Source organism: Hyla sarda, chromosome 1 (genome assembly GCF_029499605.1).
Source record: "Hyla sarda isolate aHylSar1 chromosome 1, aHylSar1.hap1, whole genome shotgun sequence".
Lineage (NCBI taxonomy): Eukaryota > Metazoa > Chordata > Amphibia > Anura > Hylidae > Hyla > Hyla sarda.
Genome location: NC_079189.1, coordinates 412,962,822 through 412,982,515, shown reverse-complemented (window position 1 = coordinate 412,982,515; position 19,694 = coordinate 412,962,822). Strand labels below are relative to the sequence as shown.

The 19,694-nt window shown below is 39.5% G+C and overlaps 1 long non-coding RNA gene across 2 annotated transcripts; it reads right to left on the bottom strand.

Annotated features, from left to right (window-relative positions):
* Positions 1 to 938: 938 nt before the first annotated feature.
* On the bottom strand, positions 939 to 6,168 carry LOC130308869 (uncharacterized). 2 transcript variants are annotated; one of them, XR_008857739.1, is made up of 4 exons: positions 6,005 to 6,168; positions 2,578 to 2,664; positions 1,404 to 1,621; positions 939 to 1,325 (listed from the first exon to the last, which is right to left on the bottom strand). It is a non-coding gene; the product is annotated as an uncharacterized LOC130308869 (long non-coding RNA). The 2 variants fall into 2 exon arrangements; XR_008857738.1 differs by having other exon boundaries at positions 939 to 1,621.
* Positions 6,169 to 19,694: the final 13,526 nt, after the last annotated feature.

Below are 19,694 nucleotides of genomic sequence, written 5' to 3'. Positions count from 1 at the left end.
GTGGCTCTCACTCCCGATATATTAACTTCCTGTCTCAATCATACAGAAGTCCTTATTTCTGACACAGATCTTGGTTCTCAATGTAATTTATAATAGTACATCCAAGAAAAACTTCATTTGCAGAAAAAGAAATCAGAGCACTCACCCTGTGTCATCTTGCAGAAAGGCTCTGTTTATTTCTTTTCAATGACACACATGTAAAAAAAACAGCACACAGGAGGCAGACAGGTACAGAAGCGTGGGGGTGTTTACAGGCCACTGACTGTATCACGCTCTCAGCGCTTTGTCAGGTCCCTATGTCGATAGGGGCCTGAAGAAACACTGAGGGCATGATGGACTAAAGTTGGGATAGCAATGGGTCAGCCTGTCAGGATTAGGAGAGGTTCACTTTGGGGATTTGCTCATGCTCTGGACAGTTTCTGACATGGACAGAGATGGCAGCACTGTGGTTAGACTGGAAGGAAACTACACAACTTCCTCTGGAGCATACACCAGCTGATAAGTACTGGAAGGATTATGATTTTTAAATAGAAGTAATTTACAAATCTGTATAATGTTCTGGCACCAGTTGATTTGAAAACATTTTTTTTTTTAAATCCGGAGTACCCCTTTAACAAACTATAGTGATTTGTATGTTAGAAAATCATTGAGGAACAGAATAAAATATTTTCCCAGAGTTAAATGCAATTGAAACTGAATTTTAAGGTTTTGGACAAGTTTCTAATGTTATGTTAAACTACTATTCTACTTGTTGCTCAGGTTTTAAGGTCCCTTAAAGGGAATTTCTGGGGCCTAAATCTTGAGGCCTTATTTTTAGGATAGGATGTCAGCTTCGTGTGGTTGAATCCTTGCATCCCTGCCAATCTGCTGACTGAAGATGATGTGGTACAAAGTTGTGGACACCTGATCACAGTTGTGCCGGGTTTGTGGCTTTTTCCTTTCACTTGAAATACTGAATGAACAGCACTGTGCCTGGTAAGAGATAAGAGAGCAGCAGAATTTGGGTGAGCCTGAGTGACCTTTCAATGAGTTGATCTGGAAACCCCTTTAAGAATTTTGGAGAAGAGGCCATCAGTATTTAATTACCGGAAACCCCCTTTAAGAGACATTTGTTTAAAAAATAACTAAAAAGAGAAACATACATAGCACTTTTTCATGGAGAAATTCCTGAGATGGGGAAGAAATTGTATAGGATGCATGATAATAAACTCACTTGGTAGGGTTGTGCTGTAATTCAATACAAACCTGGCACATGAAAATAGTATAGGTAGGGGCCAGCTACACCTCAGAACTGATTGATATGATAGACTACCGTTAGTTGAATGCTGTACAATAGATAGGAAAAACATAGGTAAAATAACAGTACCAACATCAGGAAGGTGAACGAAATCAGGAAATCTTACTTAACATCAATCCAATGGCTCATGGTTAGGCACTGGATCAGCATCAGGCCTGTTTAGTGGATATGAACTACCGCTCCAGCATCTTTTTTTTTTAGAAATGGAAACCAGTAGACCTGGGACCACAGAAGTGACCACAAGCTCAAATGTGACGTATACTGATGTACTTCACTTGCTTGACACTTCAACTGTATGGGGCCCCAAAATTCCTGATGGCGGTCCTGCATACAGTACAAAAGCAGATTCAGTGACATGTCAGGCTGGGTGTACAACACATGTGATCTAGCTATTTATCTATCTGCCTTAAAGGGTTACTCCAGTGTAAAACACAATTTTTTTTAAATCAACTGGTGCCAAAAAGTTAAACAGATTTAAAAATTACTTCTATTTAAAAATCTTAATCCATCCAGTACTTATCAGCTGCTGTATGCTCCACAGGAAGTTGTATAGTTATTTTCTGCCCGACCACAGTGCTCTCTGCTGACACCTCTGTCCATGTCAGGAACTGTCCAGAGCAGGAGAGGTTTGCTATGGGGATTTGCTCCTACTCTGGACAATTCCTGACACAGACAGAGGTGTTAGCAGAGAGCACTGTGGTCGAGCAGAAAATAACTATACAACTTCCTGTGGAGCATACAGCAGCTGATAAGTACTGGAAGGATTAAGATTTTTAAATAGAAGTCATTTTCAAATCTGTTTAACTTTTTGGCACCAGTTGATTTAAAAAAAATAGTTTTCCACCGGAGTAACCCTTTAACGTGTTTTTTTTTTTTGTACCAATCAAAATGCGGTGAAACAATCCAAGTAAACTGATGGGTCATTGGCGATGTTAATCAAAACTTCATGACTAACCACGTATAGCTCTGTGGAAGCTGTTTGATCTTTGACATATCTGTATAAATCTGATGAATTGCGTCTACTGAGAACATGACCCTGTCTCCTCATCTCAGAAAACATAGTTTTAGGAAAACCTCAATGTATAAGCTGATCACTAAATAATAATAATCATAATTCTTTATAAAGCGCACACAAATACCGCTGTATGTAAATATATACAGAAACATAGATTCAGTACACACACACACACATATATATATATATATATATATATATATATTTGTATGTAACATTAGTTCCAGATCATGTGTTGTGCAGAAGATAGTAATAGAATACTTACAGAATTAAAACTCAACTCATGAGCTACAATCTTTCTTATTTGACCAATTAGCGTTTTCCCGTCTTCTAACTAAATCCTGGCTAAGTTCTTATTCCGTAATGTGTTACAGATCAGACAAGAAACCATATACAAATATATAAAAAGAAAACATATCATTTATTAGTTTAGCAGGAATCACTTTACAGCCTGTCCCACTGAGAGAGTATTTGGCTTGTAATACTTTTTATTTACTATTTTCCAAATCTCATTGTATGAGCTGGTCCCTGGTGGACTGCATGAATTGCACAACATTTGCTTTTAACAGTGAAAACTTCTGAGGGGAATCCATTACAGAATTCCCTAAACCTTGTCCCAAAAAAACACTGCTTTATGGAAGTTCATAGGTTAAGAGGATTATCATCAGTGGCAAGTAAACTCATATAGATCTACGTTAACCCACGCAAGGCTGAAAACACCGCACTTGATATGGCAAGGATTCCTAAAATGTTACAACCACTTACTCCAACAATAAATTGTAGAGTTTAACAATAACAATAACATTATGGAGCTTCATTTCACCTGAATATTTTCATTTTCCCAAGGCTCCAAGCCCCAGTAAAACTTGCTTTTAATCTGGATTTCCCAGACAAACAGGAAAACAAGCAATTACCTAAAAGTCGCTGCAGCTGCCCATTTCCCGACCCTGCTCCTCAATCACCCACTTTAACCTTGTACTTTCAATGCCTTTTTGTGCAGAAAGTCTGCCCATGGATTTATTGACAGATAATTGAATAACTGACGGCACATTTTCTTAACAAGAGATTGAACGAGTGGTTTCAATATGGAGGGACAAAATGAGAAGAAAAGAAACTCGAGGCTCCTCTGTCCGCTCTGTGATGTCTAGAACCCTTACAATAAGGATACACATATATTTATGAATCTATCTGTGTATTTATAAACACGCCAAAGCAGAGGCCTTTGAAGCAGTCTCTGAGGAATTTAATCCCCTTCCTATATGACTACCAGATGCTGATTTGAGAGAAATATATCAGGTCTCAGGGTTAATGCCTTAGACTTCTCTAGAAGGTGCAGTTTGGATTACCCCATGATTAAAAAAGACTTACAAGAGTACTAAATGTCACTGCTTTAGTTTGGGGTGAATGGGCTACCCCGCGACACATTTTCTGTGCATAAAGTGCCTTGATTTATTTCTAACCCTGAATAGTCCTTTTTCTCCACACTCCTATTTAATGTGACCTTTCTACGCTCTCCGTGTTTTCACAAGATTACCCAAGAATTAGAGAACTTGCCCTTGTTGAAAGCTTCAAATAAACAACGAGAGAGAAAAAAGTGAAATAAAATGTTGATATTACAGAACTGTTGGGTGGCCATTAAAAGGTTTATTCCATTATGAAGAGACAGCCGGTACGACAGGTTGCCACAATGTGTTAATGATCAGGCGCCTTATGTCTGTTGATAAGATTGGAGATGGGGCTTGAGTAAAAACGCAAGTTTTTGGTCGTAAAGGTATGAAAAAAATTGTCCCAACAAAATATGAAATCATATTTTAAAACAGTAGTATCATTTTTCTTTTTAAAACAGTAGTATCATGATCAGAAAAAAATATGTTAAAGACTGTTTCCCCTTCCAGAGATTGAGTAAATCAGGTTACATTAAATTATGTTGAAGTAGTTTTTAAAAACACAAAAAACTTGGCCAAAAAGGAAAAATTATAAATATGCACTGAAATAACTAAAAACTGAATATGTTTTTGTTTGATTTTAGGTAAAAAGTCAACTAAATTAAACCCAAACTAAATATGATAATAACAAAAAAGATTCCGCTTGTCATTTTTGTGTTTCTGTAAATGTTGATGCTTTGATGAAACTTATATACATTGTATACACATTTACATTGTATATATACATAAATATTTATGGTATGTGAAGTATTTATTATAACAAATAAATATATTTAATTTTTCTTTATCAAAAACAGAACTGTTACAAGCTGACTTACACTTAGTTTTAGCGGTAAATAGAAGTCAATTGGTCCCATTACTTTTTTTTCTTACATTATAAAGCTATGATGTAATAAGCATGACAAGCAAAACTAGAAACTGTTACCATTTTGATGAACACCACAAGGCCTTCTTAAAAGAGGAAATTTTAAACCCTGTTTGAGATAGTGGGCAGAGACACGCAAATTGTTCCCCCAGTGGCCAGCTATGCATCCAGAACCATTGCTCTACAGCACAGATGGACTCTAATAAGTACAGAACGATTAATTCCAATTTGTTTTTACATGCTTTAGGCTGATTAGTCATCATTGGCGGAATATATCAAAACTATGGCTCGGCAAAAAGATATATTTAACCCTTTGAACCCTTATTCATTCTTCATAAAAATAAACACATTGGAGAATGAATCTCTACAAAACAGTGTAAATGAGGCCAAATCCCACCTCCCAAATCTTTATTATTCTGAGCTTTTGGGGGGGGGGGGGGGGGGGGGGGGGTAAGTCAGATTATGCAAGAAGTCATTTCTAGACAAAATATGGGTAGTTTATTAATCTGTTTGACATTTTTGGAATAAATTGCACAATAGAAATACTGAATTGCGTTTCACACAAATTGATCACAATTTTATGCAAGAGAAAATACCTTATTTCGACACTCTAGACAGTGAAAGGTGTGTGTCTGTCCCTTTGTAGGTGTATATATAAGTGCTTTTGGTGATTGACAGATACGTAGTGTATTGCTGGATGTAGGTTTGATAGACTTCAATTTCTGTCCTAAAAGAGAGAGTTGGTGTAGTGTCTAAGTCTGAGACATGTTTATCATCTAGAAAGCTTGACTCTGCCTTATTTTTTTTGTCCCAAAGTAGACCATAATGCAAAAAAAGTCTAAACAGTTTGGACAATCGGACAGATTGCTGGTGCATGTTAGACAGTTTTTCTGATATATCAAATTGGATTATAGGAAAGATTTATTTTGTGCCCGGAACCAGATTAGTAAATATGTCTTAAACAAGGACAGATATTCTTAAAGCAAGATGCCACAAGGATAGATACAAATGATATATTCCCCCCAATGCTTCTATTGGAGACTACTTTGCCACACGAAGACTGGTTTCACAATAGCCCCACTCATCATAATAATTCCAGTAAAAAAAAAAAATAATATTTTCATTGCAAAAATCATCTGAAGTCTATTTTACGCATATTTCATTTTCATCTATAATCAGAAAAAATGTGGGTACAAATTTTCTTTTTGTGTCGCATCTTTTCCAATTACGGACGAAAATGCGCTTGTAAAATAAAATTCACCAGGTAATTTTACACTTTCTGAGCATATTATTATTTTTTTTTTTACAGAGCTTTTTTGCAACATGTATTAGCTATGAAAACCCTATATACAAGCTTACTATTTACATCAATGACCACTTACTATATATTCCTTTCTGCGGAGCCAAGAACATACAAGTTGAAGGTCATTGTTTCTCTACTATCTTTAAATAGAGTCCATTTTGCTTTAAAATAATTCTTCTCTACATGTTCACCTAAAAAGCAATCTATTAAGACCAGCCTCATAATTGGTGTTTTTAGACGAGCTTGCAAAACCTAACAAGTACCACCCCCCCTCCCATCCATCCACCACCCCCCCCCTCCCATCCATCCACCACCCCATTGGCTTCCCTTTTACTTCTGGCCTGTTTCAACTAAAAGCCAATTTACTTATCTATTACAATAAGTAATGATCTTGATCTGAGAATTAGGAGAGCTATATTTTCTTTGAGTCTAGATTTCTGTCTATACCTTGTTTGTTTTGCCTGTCAGCCTGCTTAAAAGGGATATATGCTCTCTATTGTGCTAGCACAATGTAACAAATGCTTCCCAGAGGCAGGAGCTGAATTGCCAACTGGCTCTTCAGGATTGTAGTGTGGATAGAGTACTACAACTACACTAAGCTTATAGATGATTTGCCCCACAAGGGGATTTTTTTATTTATTTAATCTAAAATGAGATGACAACATGCACTTGGATACTTGCTAAAGAATTCTTATATAAGGAGTTGTATAATAGTGGAAGAAAGTTTAGGAAATATTATAGTGCTGGCAAAGGAAGTTGCTCAGTTGTCCATAGCAACCAATCAGATTGCTTCTTTCATTTTGCAGAGGCCTTGTTAAAAATGAAAGAAGTGAGCTGATTGGTTGCTATGGGCAACTGGGCAACTTTTCCTCTGGACAGGTTTTGATAAATCTCCCCCTTTGGGGGAGATTTATCAAAATCTGTCCAGAGGAAAAGTTGCCCAGTTGCCCATAGCAACCAATCAGCTCACTTCTTTCATTTTAAACAAGGCCTCTGCAAAATGAAAGAAGCAATCTGATTGGTTGCTATGGGCAACTGAGCAGCTTTTCCTCTCATAGGTTTTGATAATTCTCCCCCATTGAGTCTATCATAGAAAAAGTAGACCATGAAACGCCCATATATATATTAAAAGCAACAAATGTTGCCTTTTGTCAGAATATAGTCAAGACTGACACCATAGTATAATAACACATCAGATAGGATCGGACATAAAATTACACTTCAGGTCTATGTCAAGTCCAATAAACCTTTCCTGACATTATATAACCCGTTCCAGTGCACTTTTAAGAATATGTTAACATGAAATGAATAAACATTTATTGTATTTAAAAGGACATTAAAGTGTTCTTAGAACCTAGCCTTTTTAAAGGGACAATAACATCTGGGAACTGTTTCCTATGCATTTAACTCCATCTTTGCTGGAGGTTTCATATGACTTGTTTTGACAATAATGCCATCTGTTTGCCAGAGACCCCTCTCAGATTGTATACATGAGGATATGAGGAGTCACTCTGTCTCCTAAGAGCTGCATTCCCGAGGATGTATTGTGCATTTAAAACCCTTTCCTGATGTATAGCGTCCGTCTTGATGGTCCCGGCAAGGTCCATTCTCTCGACAAGCGTGAAGTGATTAAAAGAGTCACACCTCCATCTTCAATGGACGGTGGACTATAAAAAGTACAAAGCCTGATAGAGCGTTATCACATTAAATAGGAGCATGCATTTCTGTTTCATCTTGTCTCTACCCTATCGAAGGGGATCATTAACTCTGGAGAAATCTGGAGATATTAAAGTGACAGGGAGCAAGTGAAGACATGAATTTTGTTACACAGATAAAGTAACTTTTTTTTTTTGTCTTTCAGTACAGGAAGGAGGAGAATACCAAAACTTTGAAGATGATTTATGGAGTCTTAACTCTTTCACAGTTTATTCCCATAGAGGACCTAGGAGAAACAATCGCCGGCACCTGCCTATAAACTTTGATGCCAAAAAAATTAAAATAAATAAATAAAGTGTTGCTGATAATTCAACGGTTGTGTAAAAACTAACAGTATTCTCCTGTATGTCTTACATAACTATAACCAACATTCAACATTCTCCAACATTATCAAAACCTGTGCAGAAGAAAAGTGGACCAGATGCCCATAGCAACCAATCAGATTGCTTCTTTAATTTTTGAAAATGGGCAACTGGTCCACTTTTCTTCTGCACAGGTTTTGATATATTTCCCCCAATGACTTTACAGTTAAATTAAGAGCAATTCTGGTATTTCATCTTTAGCTTATATCTGAACTGTCTACCTGTTAGATCAGTGTTTCCCAACAATGGTACCTCCGGCTGTTGCAAAACTACAATTCCTAGCATGCCCAGGCAGCCAAAGACTGTCCAGGTATGCTGGGAGATTTGCAACAGCTGGAGGCACCCTGCTTGGGAAAAACTGTGCTAGATTGACAGGGCTGCATGTGACAGCCAAAGGCTGTCCGGGCATTCTGGGAGTTATAGTTTTGTAACAGCTACATGCACCCTGGACATCACTGTGTGAGATGGACAAGGCTGCATGTGACAGGGACTGGGTTCTGATGTGAGGAAGGAAATGGAAGTCAATAGAAGATCCCATACTGAGAGTTGTCCATGTGGTAAGAGTCCATTGTGGCAACAACTGCTACCCTTTGGTTTTATTGTGTGCGGAAGAAAAAGGCTTACATGGAACATCGCATTAAAAAAGTCTACAAAGTTTTTTTTTCTTAAAGGAGTATTCCGCTGCAGTAAAACGTATCCCCTATCAAAAGGTCGCACCCCCCCTCCCCGATCTCCTGCATGGTACCCCTGCAGTCCCCAGGATGGTAGCATGTCTAACCCTGCACAAAGCTGCGGCCAACACGCCCCCTCCATGTATCTCATGGAAGAGCTGGAGGTACCTGAATGCTGTATCTCCAGGTCTCAAATAGAGAGACATTTTGTTACTGCACTAGAGTACTCATTTAGTTGCAAAGTTAATTTTCTTAATTGCAAATGCAGATTGATCAAAACCTTTGTAGAGGAAGAGTGGTGCAGTTGCCCATAGCAACCAATAAGATCACTTCTTTCTTTTTTCAGAGGCCTTTTTTAAAAATAAAAGAAGTGATCTGGTTGATTATTATGGGCAACTGATCTACTCAAGTATCTATCAATATGGAACCTAAAACTATCCTGACTCCGGGCGTGACGGCCTTTGGATAGGGGATAAGATGCTTAAGTACCCCTTTAAAGAAAAGATGAGCAGTGGTCCAATTGGATAAGCTGGAGCCTGGAAAGTTACAAAGACAATATATTGCTTAGTATAGGAATCACTGGAATTGCCATACTACATCTCTATTGTACTTCAATCAAGAATATGACAGAAGCCTTAGAAGCAAATACATTGAGCTGGGAGCCAAGGATTAGGGGCCAATCTTTCCACATAAACTGCGGAGAAAGCAAACCAAGTGTACATACCTTGGAAATTATAAAAGGAAGTAAATCTATCAAGGTAAATCCATTTGGGAATACAATTAAGCAGAAACTGGGGGGAAAACACAATAAGAGCCAGAGTCTAAAGAGCCCCCGCCGTTGATTGACAATGGCCAGGCTTGCAGAGCCAGAAACAGCAGCGGACGGGGGAAAGAAATGAAAGGAGTAAATGTGATTTGTAGGAGACTCAGAACAGGAAAACAAATCAATGTAAATTCATTTCGGCTCACAGGGATTCAGACATTTTCTTCAAGTCCATGGGAGAGCTGGGAATTCCAGGCCCCAGAACAGCAATCTGGCCACTTGTGTCCTTTATATGTCCTAACTTGTACAGTACACAGATGCCAACAATTAAATTCTCAATGAACTCTGTTAGAGGCTTGTACAGCCAGTACAGATTTAAGCCAGGCTTGTCAGATGTGGACAGACGACTATGGCTTCCACACAGTTCAGGGTATGCAACAGATTCACAAAAGCCAGTGCAATATCTATAGTAAAATTTGACAATACAAGAGGATGGACACACTAAATAAATGGTTTACAGGGAATTGTGCCCAATATGTCAAAAGAACAAAACTGTTACCCAAAAACAGACAATTCCCACTTCTTCACAGGACTATAGTTTCCAGTGACTAACACATGCACTTTTATCCCCTTCCCTCTCAGGCCATTTTTCATTTTTGCACTTTTGTTTTTTCCTCCGCACCTTCTAAAAATCATAACACTTTCAATTTTTCACCTACAGACCCATATGAGGGCTTATTTACTTTGTAATACCATTTATAATTTCCCCATAAAATCTACGGCGAAACCAGAAAAAAATTATTTGTGGGGCAAAACTGAAAACAAAACAAAACACAATTTTTCAATTTTTGGCGGCTTCTGTTTCTACACAGTGCACTTTTTGGTCAAATTGACACCTTATATTTATTCTGTAAGTCCATACAGTTGCAAGAAGGATACCCGATTTATATTGTTTGATTTTCTTTTACTACTTAAAAAAAAATAACTACATGCACCAAAATTTGTGTATTAAAATTGTCATATTCTGACCCCTATAATGTTTTTATTTTTCTGAATATTGGGTGGTTTTAGGGCTCATTATTTGCACCGTGATCTGATTTTTGTTTACATAATTCTTTTTTTTAAATGGGAAAGGGGGGGGGGGGGGTGATTCAAACTTTTATTATTTATTATTATTACAGTATTTTAAACTTTTTTTACACTTTTTTTTTTACACCCCTGTATAGCCCCCATAGGGGACAATACCATGCAATGTACTGATTGCAGACACTGATCAATGCTATTCCATAGCATAGCATTTATCAGTGTTATCAGCACTCCACTGCTCCTGCCTGGATCTCAGGCATGGAGCAATAGAACGACGATTGGACGGTGAGGAAGAAGGTAAGAGTCCTTCCCCCGTCCTCTCAGCTGATCGGGATGCCACGGTTTCACCGCGGCACTGAGCTAACTGGCAATGGAATTAACCACTTTTAGACACGTCTAAAGTGTTAATGTCGGACATCAGCCCCATCGGTGATGTCCGGCATGAGCCGTTGCTATCAGCAACCAGGACCCACCGGGTATGATGCGCGCTCACCTGCTGAGCACGCGTCATACCTCGGGAGCCCGCAGTGAACGCGAATGTACATCTATTTGCGGGAAGGGGTTAATATGGGAGTAGATTCCTAAGATCACTACTGAAAACAGTTAAAGAACATATTAATACCTGAGAAATAATATGTTAGGCATATACCATGAGACAAGCTGAAAACAATACCGTTTTATACAACCCAGCCTAAAAGATACAGGTTCATAAAGGGCACTGGCAAGGCACAACACTTATATGAGAGCATGGTTCTATGACATTCCCGCATAAGGCTATGTTCACAAGACAGAATTTCCTAGCGAAATCTGCCGGAAAAATTCTGCTAGGAAAATTAACAAAATTTACTTCACATTATCAAAATCTGTGCAGAGGGAAAGTTTCCCAATTGCCCATAGCAATCAGATTGCTTCTTTCATTTTTAAAAGGGCCTGTGCAAAATTAAAGAAGTGATCTGATTGGTTGCTGTGGGCAACTGGGCAACTATTCCTCTGCACAGGTTTTGATAAATCTCCCCCATTGGCCCTCATTTACTATTCTAAACCCGACCTCTTTTGTCGGGTTTTTTTGTCGCATCTTTGTCTGCGCCATGTCGCAGACATCGTGCGCCAGTCTGCGACACGATGCAACATTTTTTCCCGACGGACCCGATGTGGATTCTCCCAAACCCGAAAAAGGGGCGTTACCCGACATTTCTGAGCTTTCCCACGTATTTATTAAGGTTTCCAACCCGAATTTGTTGAATTGTTGTGGATTTTTTCCCGACAGCTCAGAGGAGTTGGAAACCAAAACCAACAAAACCCACGTGCGACAAACAGGATGCGACATAATAATAAATACCAGGGGGAAAAAGCAGTCGGGTAAGAAAGCAAGATAGACTTACAACCCGATTTTCTTAGTAAATGAGGGCCATTGTGTTGAATGGGGATTCTGCTTCCCCGTTCACACAGCAAAATTTCTGCTGTGGAAATTCCGTCACAGAAATTCCTCTCCTAATTCTGCAAAAACATTGACCCTGTTTTTTGCAGAATTTTGGGTGGAATTCCATTGAAGTCAATGGGGCTTTGAATTTTGGCAGAATTCTGTGTTTTGAGTACACAAAAATTCCATCAAAATGATGCTCAAATTCTGTTCAAATTCTGTAAAACTGCAAAAATTCTGTAGCAAGCTTTGCAGAACGGAATTTGAGTTGAATCACAGAATTTGGCTGAATACCTTCTCCTTGGTGGTGGAAAGGAAGTAGGATCAAATTCACTTTAATTCTTGTGGATTATTGTCCAAGCAACAAGATGCAAGAATCCACTGTAAACTTTACCTCCATCTTTACTTCATCCATTAGAGTATAAGAATTATTTTGGACTCTCCAACATCTATGATCATGAGCAAATGTAAGAGAAATCATGTGCTAATGCAGTATTACTAGTTGTTCATGTATGTAAAGACATACAAGGACATATGTAGGCTGTAAGCTCCCATTATAAATTCTATATACTTTTTTTGTGGGATTCTCCTGTATAAAGTAACACAGTTGACAATGATATTCTATACCATTAAAAAGAAAGTATACCAATGTGCACTGGCCTGGTGAATAGCAAAAGAACCCTGGTAGTTTTCCCAGCGCAAGGGCTGAACAAACACTGTCAATGCTGTAGTAACACACATTAAGGGTATGTTCACACGAGCAGAGCATATTTTATGCTGCAGATCCGCCACTGAAGGACTCCTGCCACTCCGAGCAGGCACATGTAAAGCCATCATGCAGCGGTCCTTCAGCGTAAAATACATATGAACGTACTCTAAGATTGGCTTCACACAGTGTTTTGCAGAAAAAACGTTGTTTGCCAAAAACATTAGATTTTAATGAAACAATAAACACACTACATACAAAGTGTTTTGGTTTGTGGTGTTTTCAGGGCAGAGGCGTTTTTATAAAAATACAGCATGCTTTGCGTACAGCACAGAAAAAAATAGGAAAGATTTCCTGTGTTAATCTTAGCATATGTTTATGTTCCACTTGTAAACTTTAGTTTACAAATATTGACCGAAATACTGCCATGTAAAAGTGGCCTTAGGCTATGTTCAAACAAAGTATTTTGATCAGATGCAAATATTTCTAAGCCCTCCATGTGCTTGCCAGAGGTAGCCTGCTGCCATTAGGCACTGAGATGAGATCCTCAGACCCTTTGTGAGACCATATGCTGGTGCGGTTGGCCCTGGGTTCCTTCCAATGCAAGACAATGCTAGACCTCATGTGGCTGGAGTGTCAGAAGTTCCTGCAAGAGGAAGGCATTGATGCTATGGACTGGCCTGCCCATTCCACAGACCTGAATCCGATTGAGCACATCTGGGGCATCATGTCTCGCTCCGTCCACCAACGCCACGTTGCACCAAAGACTGTCCAGGAGTTGGCAGATGCTTTAGTCCAGGTCTGGGAGGACATCCCTCAGGAGACCATCTGCAACCTCATCAGGAGCATGCCCAGGCATTGTAGGGAGGCCATACGGGCACGTGGAGCCTCATTTTGACTTGTTTTAAGGACATTACATCAAAGTTGGATCAGCCTGTAGTGCAGTTTTCCACTTTGATTTTGAGTGTGACTCCATATCCAGACCTCCATGGGTTGATACATTTGATTTCCATTGATAATTTTTGTGTGATTTTGTTGTCAGCACATTCAGCTATGTAAAGATAAAAGTATTTCATACGATTAGTTCATTCATTCAGATCTAGGATGTCTTATCTTAGTGTTTCCTTTATTTTTTTTAAACAGTGTACTTAGCAAGATACTATGTGTGCCTAAAAAAGGATTTTTTTAAACTTTCTAGTAAAATGAACTTATCAGCTGCCCAGCAGAATGTTTGCCTTTACCTTCATTAGAATTGACACAGGATGAATACAACAGGTTAATATTGAATTTTTTTTTCCAATTTTACTAACAATGATAGTTTTTAATTAATTATACAATTTTTTTTTAACAAACAACATCATAAAATGTTTCAATTGAGACCAGAATCGATCTGTCAATGGCCGACAGTAGAGGATGGTATCCTATGTTCACGGAATTCGCATATTCACTATGTTTGTTCCTTTTTTCCATTCGAAAATTCGTAATGGAATTCTCATATTGCGCATGTGCAATTATATCTTTCACTTAAAAGAAGGGAGGGATCAGTGTCCGCTGGAAGTGCCAATATTCGTGAATATTTTCATATTCACATATACAAAATATTCATGCTCCACACCGACACACAGTAAATAATATCGGAACCTTCTTTGAACCACAAGCTGGAAGTAAGCAGGGATGATCTCTTTTTTTTTTTTTTACACAGTACACATCATTGTTGTGATGTGCACTGTGAAGAAAAAAAACAACAACGAATATTTGTCATTAAGAATATGTAGTGCTATATTCTAAATATTCGCTAAATAGCGAAGTACCAATATTCGCAGTAAAAATTAGCATTTTTAATATTCGCACTCAACACTATTATGGATATGATTCAAAACAAAGTTTAACAAGGGAGCTCTCTGACTTCATCAATGGCATATGTTATTCCACTTAAAGTAGAGAAAAAATATGGACTCACCGACAAATTGAATCCAATTAACTACTCTGTTGTCCATCCTTTGGGATCTACAATGGCCTGAATTCTTTGAGACTTCTCAATATTCTTCATCTCTAATGATAAACAATTTTCTACAACAAGCAGGATCCAACTTTCTCGCAGAAAGCTTGACAGATTAACTTTGCATTATAGGACCCTGTTATGGACTCAATGGCCCTAATTTACTAAGAGTGGTGTGTAGTTTTCCTTGTAAGCTCTTTTCCCAACAGATATTTTTCAACTGAATTTATTAAGGTTTCCCTACTTTTTGCACTTATCCCTATGTTTTGCTTTTTTTTTTACACATTCTCTGAGCTGTGGGGTTTTCCTCATCTCAAATCCACTACATTTTCTGTGGAAACCTTAGTAAATATGTTGGAAAAATGTCAGGGACATGCCCCCTTTTGGCCACCATGCCCCTTTCCCCGACGGTCACTCCCCTTTCCTCTGGTTTTCTAGATAAAATAGAGAATTTGCAGACAGAATTTCTGGCGCACAACACGACAAACAAGTCGGGTTTACAATAGTAAATCAGGGCCATTGTTTCAATTCTCACCATAGATTTCAAATACGATTAATACTTGGACTGTTTTCTTGCCATGTCATAAGCAAATATGCCTTTCCTGAAGAAAACTTTAAAGCAGACTTTTCAGCAGGAAAACAAGGGTGTTATTGTGCACATAGATACATATAGCTGGTCCTCATCATTTTGGGTATAGTCAGTAGTAGAGATGAGCAAATTTTAAAAAAATTTGCAGTTCACAACAGATTATGCCTGGCACTGCTACACCACTATATACTAATTCTGCTAGGCTTATCCAGCATTGCGACCTTCCCGGTGCTCACATAAAACAGATGATAGATATATACCAAGCAAAGGAACACAAGAATGAAGCACTCACTAGGTCAGGAGTGAAATTTCCAGCTTCTTTATTTCATATTAAGTTGCAGCAAGGTGGTATGTGCAGGGGAGAGCGGACAGGTGTTGCAGGTGGGGGAAGAGGAATGGGCGACGGTCCGTATTCGCGCTTGCTCATTTCGTCAGGCCCCTTTTAAAAAATTTGATTTGGTCAATTCACAGAATTTCCCGAAAAATTAGGTTTGGTCCGAATTTATTTGTGCAGAATCTGTATTAATACCTTAAAGGAGATATCTGGTATGGACTATTCTTATTCCATCATTATTCCCCCAGAGCTCCGCAACAGCTGATCAGTTAGCCGGGCTGTCTACTTCCTTTAGTTCGGGATGTCACACGGCGCTTCAGCCTATCACCGGCTGCAGTGATGTTCCGCCTCGGCCAGTGATAGGCTGAAGCGCCATGTGAGGTCCCGGTCTAAATGAAATAGGAAGCAGACAGCCCGGCCAACCGATCAGCTGTTGTGAAGCTCCGGGGGAACGTAGGAAGGTAAGTGAAAGTTTGTTTTATCTTTTTTTGTAGCCCGGGCAGGATGGAATAAGAATGAAAAAAAGTTAAATAATACTGTTATTCAGTATGACATGCAGATTGGAGGTCGCTAGTAGAATCACTGTCGCAAAACAGCACAATGACAGAGCCTGGAGGTGGCATCAGTATGAGGAGACCATATAGTGGCTGAATGACACAGCATGGAGGTGGCGGCAGCATGAGGAGACCATATAGTTCCTGAATGATCCAGCCCGGAGGTGGCAACAGCCTGACCAGACCATAGGGCCTCACAATTGAAAAGATATTTTTTAACATTTAAATTAAAGATTTCAAATAGATGAACCTAAAAAGTTTAATTTAATGTGCCACATTGTGGTACAGTGACACAGCCTGGAGGTGGCGGTAGCATGAGGAGACCATATAGTGGCTGAATGACACAGCCTGGAGTTGGCGGCAGCAAGAGCAGACCATATAGTGGCTGAATGACACAGCCTGGAGTTGGCGGCAGCATGAGGAGACCCTATAGTGGCTGAATGACACAGCCTGGAGGTGACGGAAGCATGTGGAGACCATATAGTTGCACAATGAGACAGCCTGGAGGTGGCAGCAGAATGAGGAGAAAATATGGTGGCAGAATGAGACAGCCTGGAGCTGGCATTAGCAGCATCAGGAGTCCTGAAAGTGACCCGGTGACATAGTGGGGTGGTGGGTGGCAATACCAGTACCCTGTCACGAAGGTGGGTGAAAAAAGAAGAACTTGGCATCAGATGTGTGGCATCAGGCGGGTGGCAAGATCAGAATAGTAGCTGAGGCAGGTAGGCTGAAGAAAATGGTCTCTTTTTGTAAAAGTGTTAGTGTGCACAAGTAAGTATTGTGGATATACATTACATAAAACGTAACTCTCAATAATATTCTTAGGATAAAATATATGTACCCAAATTTTTTTTTAAATCAAACAAAAGGAAACATGTGCAAAAAACACCATGTGCCACCTACACCACCAAGTATTGATGTAATGATAAGACCTCTAAAAGGTGAAAGGGAACCACGTATGGTTCACTGTAACCTATGGGGGTAAAAACTTCCCCTGTAAGGCCCTAATCTCGCATTATTAATTCCCTTCTTGACAAGTGTTACTTGCCCTAAAAAGGGTGGCCCCACACAAGAAACTCTCCCTATTTCCACCAAAAAACCCTGTAAAATGGCAGTGTTTGTAGGTGTAAATAGGGAGAGGTTCCTGTGTGGCGCTGCCCTTTTTAGGGCAAGTAATACTTGCCAAGAAGGGAATTAATAACGTGAGAGTAGGGCCTTACAGGGGAAGTTTTTACTACACCGGTCTTTGCATCACATCAATACTTGGTGGTGTAGGTGGCATGTCAAGCACATACTGTTGTCTCTTAGACATGGCTTCACCGATGGATTGCTGGCGGAGTGACTGACTCGAAGTAGGAGGAGCAGGAGCATCTGGAGCGACAGAAGATGTGTATGACACACAGCTCCCTTCGGTTGAGGTGGTGAAGCCTTGGCTGGCTGAAACAGGGAGCGGCGTGCCACTGGGTGATGCAACAGGCTGGACCACCACATCGGAGCCACGGTTCTCCCAGGCCGCTTAAAGGTGATGCAGCATATGTTGACGCACGGCCGTGGTGCCAACATTGAGACCCTGGCCACGCTTCACCTTCTGCCGACACATCTTTCATGTGGCCAGGTTAACATCCTCCGGATGCTTGATGAAAAACTGCCGAATAGCTGATTTTCCCACCAACAGTCTGCACTAAAATGTTTTTGCCCGGAATACCCCTTTAAAAAAGCATCTGAGTAAAAACACAAGCCGGTGAGTAGTTTTGCCTGGATTTTCATAGTATCTAGGCCCTTGACAGTTTAACCCCTTAAGGACCCGGGCTTTTCCGTTTTTTCATTTTCAATTTTTCATATTTTTCATAACTCTTTAAAATTTTCACCTAAAATTCTATATGATGGCTTATTTTTTCTGTGTTCAGGGCGCTATGAGGCCTCAATTTTTGCGCCGTGATTTGAAGTTTTTAGCGGTAACATTTTTGTTCTGATCCGACTTTTTGATCACTTTTTATTAACTTTTTTGTGGTATAAAAAGTGATAAAAAATGCGCTATTTTGGACTTTGGAATTTTTTTGCGCGTACGCCATTGAACGTGTGGCTTAAAAAGTGGTATATTTTTATAATTCGGACATTTCCGCATGCGGCGATACCACATATGTTTATTTTTATTTACACTGTGTTTTTTTTATTCTTGGAAATGCCGGGTGATTCAAACTTTTATTAGGGGAAGGGATAATTGAAAGGGTTAATGATTTTTTTACACTTTTCTTATGCAATATTATAGCTCCTATAGGGGGCTATAACATTGCATTAACTGATCTTTTACACTGATTGATCCATCTCCATAGGAATGGATCAATCAGTGTTTTTGGCGACTTATTGCTCAAGCCTGGATCTCAGGCTTGAAGCATTCATTTGGCGATCGGACAGCGCAGGAGAAGGTAAGAAGACCTCCTCCTGTACTACAGCTGTTCGGGATGCCGCGATTATACCGCAGTGATCCCGAACAGCTCCCTGAGCTAGCCAGGCACTTTTACTTTCGTTTTTAGCCACGCAGCTCAGCTTTGAGCGCGCGGCTAAAGGGTTAATAGCACACGGCAGCGCAATCAGTGCCGCGCGCTATTAGCGGTGGGTCCCGGCTTCACTATGACGTCAGGCCCGCCGCGATGTGATGCAGGGTCACCGTGTGACCCCACGTTATATCGCAGGACCGGGACCCAGGACGTACCCATACGTCCTGGGTCCTTAAAAGGTTAAAATAGTACACTACTTAGAGGTAGGTATGTGGTATGCACTTATGAGGGGAGAAAAATGCATTACAGTACACTGCAAAAGGTATCTGAGTAAAAACACCAGCTGGTGAGTAGTTTTGCCTGGATTTTCATAGTATCTAGGCCCTTGACAGTTTAACCCCTTAAGGACCCGGGCTTTTCCGTTTTTTCATTTTCAATTTTTCATATTTTTCATAACTCTTAAAAAATTTCACCTAAAATTCTATATGATGGCTTATTTTTTCTGTGTTCAGGGCGCTATGAGGCCTCAATTTTTGCGCCGTGATTTGAAGTTTTTAGCGGTAACATTTTTGTTCTGATCAGACTTTTTGATAACTTTTTATTAACTTTTTTGTGGTATAAAAAGTGATAAAAAATGCGCTATTTTGGACTTTGGAATTTTTTTGCGAGTACGCCATTGAACGTGTGGCTTAAAAAGCGGTATATTTTTATAATTTCCACATGCGGCGATACCACATATGTTTATTTTTATTTACACTGTGTTTTTTTTATTCTTGGAAATGCCTGGTGATTCAAACTTTTATTAGGGGAAGGGATAATTGAAAGGGTTAATGATTTTTTTTTACACTTTTCTTATGCAATATTATAGCTCCTATAGGGGGCTATAACATTGCATTAACTGATCTTTTACACTGATTGATCCATCTCCATAGGAATGGATCAATCAGTGTTTTCGGCGACTTATTGCTCAAGCCTGGATCTCAGGCTTGAAACATTCATTTGGCGATCGGACAGCGCAGGAGAAGGTAAGAAGACCCCCTCCTGTACTACAGCTGTTCGGGATGCTGCGAT